Source organism: Camelus ferus, chromosome X (genome assembly GCF_009834535.1).
Source record: "Camelus ferus isolate YT-003-E chromosome X, BCGSAC_Cfer_1.0, whole genome shotgun sequence".
Classification (NCBI taxonomy): domain Eukaryota; kingdom Metazoa; phylum Chordata; class Mammalia; order Artiodactyla; family Camelidae; genus Camelus; species Camelus ferus.
Genome location: NC_045732.1, coordinates 38,031,292 through 38,035,128, shown reverse-complemented (window position 1 = coordinate 38,035,128; position 3,837 = coordinate 38,031,292). Strand labels below are relative to the sequence as shown.

General features: G+C 56.5%; 1 long non-coding RNA gene across 1 annotated transcript; it reads right to left on the bottom strand.

The window, feature by feature from the left end:
• Positions 1–2,439: 2,439 nt before the first annotated feature.
• On the bottom strand, positions 2,440–3,197 carry LOC116662099. Its single transcript, XR_004318084.1, has 2 exons — positions 2,848–3,197; positions 2,440–2,623 (listed from the first exon to the last, which is right to left on the bottom strand). It is a non-coding gene; the product is annotated as an uncharacterized LOC116662099 (long non-coding RNA).
• Positions 3,198–3,837: the final 640 nt, after the last annotated feature.

The window sequence follows — 3,837 nt, the reverse complement described above, 5'->3', positions numbered from 1 at the left end:
GATGGCCAGGCTGGTGTCCCCTCCCTGCACTGTGCCACCTCTCCCTGCTCTGCCCTGTGGGTGTTGGTTCCACCCCGATCCCTGCCTCTCCTGCAGTTTCCTCAGTCAGGCTCCCCCAGGCTCCCACCCAGCAGGTGCTATTCCCGCTGCTTGGCTCCAAGGAGAAGCAGGGAGCAGAGGCCTGCCTTCCTGACGGGCGGCTTCCATTTACTCTGGCAGCTGTGGTGGAAGGGGCAGGGTCCTCTCCAGGCCCAGCCTTGTGGCCCTACTCTCTCAGCACGGGCCCTGGGAGAGCTACGGGCTGCTTTCCTATCTCCCTGTCTCCTCATCTCCTAGGCATTGAGGGCAATGAGGGTACGGTTCTCTGAGAAACTGACTCTGAGATGGAGTTTAGCATGCAGGGTGTTTATTAAGGAAGGCCCTTGGGATCCACTCCCAAGGAAGGGGGAGGAAGGAAGCAGGAGTGGGCGTGGCCAGATGGAGGAGCTGAGCTGCGGTCTGGACCAAGCACAGCCTTGGCCAAGCCCAGAGGGCGCTCTGGAGCTCCAGGGCCTGTCAGGGTGGTCCCCAGGGGATACCCTGCAGCCATCAGTCAGTGGGTGTGGGCTGCCCGGGGATGGTGCTGCCTCGGCCCGGAGGCTCTCAGCCCCTGAACCAGACCCTGCCTAGAACGGGTCGGAGCAGACCCTCAAAGGGGGACCAGGGAGGAGTGTCAAAGCGCCCACCACAGGAGGTGATGCTGTCTGTCATCATCCTAAGCTTGTGAGTGCTGTGAAAGCACGACCTTGACAGCCCAGTCCCCCGCAGATGCCTGGCTCCCAGGAGGTGCTCACTCATTCCCTGTGGGGAGGTGGGGGCATCTGACGCCCCAGCTGCAGGCCTCCCTAGGAAGTGTGCTCTGGTTCCAAGTTGCCGAGAGAATGGCCTTTTTGTAGTCTTGGGTCTTGTGAGAGGGATGCCGCTATTTCCTATGAAGCTGGGATCATTTGGGGGCAGTATCTTCATGTGGATTTTCAGTGGGTCTCCAGTTTCCAGAGCATCAGGGGATGGCAACAACAGCTCACCCAGGAAGCTATTGTTCGGCTTTGGTCAAATTAGACTATGTCTGAATCCACAGGGAAGAAATGAGGTGGAAGTCAGGCATTGTCCGAGAGAACGTTCCTTTAGTTTCGACTTTGTGTTGAAAGGGAAGCGTCAACCAGACAGCAAGAGGAATGGACAGAGGCTATTCCCTCTACTTTGGGAGGACGGTGGCAGGATGGGGGCTGGAGGTAGCAGTAGCAATCCAGGGGAGCTCTGGTCACCCACTCTGGGATCTGGCCGGAGAGAGGTACATTTGAGAAGTGAAGGGGCATGTTTGCCCCTGGTTGGATTGGGGGCTCTGGGAGGAGAGTTTGGAGGCTGCACCCCACACTCATCTGGTGGACTCTGGATGAAAACTCGGAGAGTGGCATGGAGCAGTGGGTGGAGCTGCCCTTGGTTCCTGGGGGCCGGCAATGGTAGTCGGCGGATCCCCCAGTGGCAGGTAGCTGTGTGGAGGGCCAGTGGGCCTAGACCAGGGTCCAGATGGGGGTCATCACAGAGTCTTCAAGGTTCCATGGCACCAATGAGCGCTGAGGGGAGGCAGAGCTGGCTGCGGCAATGGGGCTGGGACTTCACCCAGAGAGTTGGACCTGGGGTTCTCCAGGTTCAGACTTCAGTGGGAGGGAGCCTCCTAGGACCTGATGCTTCTCCCTCATGAGAGCTCTAAGCCCTTCACAAGCTATTCAGAGTGTGGTCTCGGGAGCAGCAGCCTCAGGCCACCTGGGAGCTTGGTAGGAACACAGAGCCTCTGGCCCCACCCCAGACCTGCTGACCCAGCACCTGCATTTTAACAATCTCCCCAGGGTATTTCCGTGAGAAGCATAGGCATGAGTTCCATTCTCCACCCCCATGTACCCAAACGCCATCCCGCAGAAGAGAGGGGCAGCGAGGTGGAAATCTGAAAGAGACCGGGAATTTGCCTAAGAGGACACATTGCATTCTTTCTCCTGGATACAGCCGAAATCTCGTTACTGCACTCTGTCCGGTGATGCTGAGAAGGAATGGTTCGGCTGTGGACAAAGAGAAGAACCAGCATCTTTCTTCGCTCCTCTGACTGTACGTAATGTGAGTTGATTTGTGGGTCTGTCTGTGTGCGAGTGAAGGTGGTGGCTCAGAAGGGGAAGCCATGCAGCCAGTTAACGACAGAGGTGACTTTAGAACCCACACGCTTTGACCTTGACTCTTCACCGCCGACACTCAAAGTGCACTCCATGGGCTAGTGCCAGTCCACAAACTGGCACCTGTCCACTGTGAGCTCAGTACAGAAACTGGGGGCGAGAGTTTGGAAACTTTGCTAGCAGCTTGACAGAGTGTGTTGTAGTCTGTTGAATCTAATGATAAAAGCTGGGGCTTGTATTTCTTTTTTCATTTCATTTTCCCCAGCAAATCATTTTTATTGTACTTTACAAAAGTATCCATCCGTGACGGATTGAAATTAATTAACAAGCAAACAAACGCAAACAAGACAGGTCCTACATTTATAGATAGTTTTGAGACACCCTGCTTGATGCAATGCCATTTCAAGTCAGAGGGAGAGATTCTGAAAAAGAGAAAAATCATCATAAGCTTGCCCCAGCCCGGGCAAAACTTGTGAGCGCTGAAGCCTCAGGGGCAGGCTAACTTGGAAAGTGAAGGTCATCATTGCTCTATGTCCCTGAGTTTCCCAGAGGTCTTGCTAACGTTGGGAAGCAGGGGTGGGGGAGCAGTTATTAGTGGTGGTCTCAGGCTAAGTCATTGCATATCCTGGTGCCCCAGTTTCCTCACCTGCTACTGGGATCCCTGCAAGGAGACCAGTGGCGTAGTCCTCCCCTGTCTGTGCTGTGACATCTGCCCTGAAGAACCAGCAGATCTTCGCCAGCCTCCTGATCTGAAGGATGACACTGCCTTGGGCGTGAAAGTCGCGGCACCAGCAGGGCCCTCCTTTCCCTGCTGAACCCGGCGCATTCTTGTCTGGTGGAGGAGCAGACGTTTTCTTTTTATGAGCCTGCAAACCTCCAGCCTCCCAGCCTTCCAGCTGGCCGGGTGCCAGGGGCGGGGCCTGACACACAGGCCGACCTTGCCACCCAGACCCATGGCCCGGCTGCTCCCGATTCTGAGTCACCACGCCTCGGCCGTGTCCGTGAAAGGCTTTGCAAGGATAAAGGACCAGGCTCTCCTAGGGACCTGCTGATAACAATCTATCACCACGTCTACATTTGAGCTTCCTTTTCCTGCAGGCCGCAAATGCCTCTAATCCAGCAAAGCGGGCTGCAGGTGTCAAATTGTGAACTGCTAAACGGGAACGAGCAGCAAATGTGGGATGTGTAAGCCTCCCTTGTCCTTCCCGACAGCGCTGTCTGCTTCTGTGCGCGATAAAGGAGGGCAGCAGGCAACAGCACATTTGCTCAGAATCATCAGACCACCGGGCAGCCCGAGTGCTCGGGGCTGAGACTTACCGGTCCACCTGCGGGGGAACTCGGTGTCTGGAGGCGCCCTGTCGGATGAGCCCTGCGGCTAGCCCCTGTTTAATGAATGCGGTGCCTGATGTGCCGAGGACCCCCTGCTGGTTTAGATGGGCCTCGTTGGCTCCCTGCCCCACCCCCACTCCCGCACCAGGCCCCAAGGGGTGGGCCCCTGAGGAAGCCTGATCCTTGATTCTTCCAGAACCTGCCCTAGCTTGGGTCAAAAGGATCTTTGTCAAGGTCTGCTGAGGCCCAGAGAGCCTTATTTCCTGAGGGGCTGAGGCCGGCCAATGGGCTGTCAGACAGTGAAGGA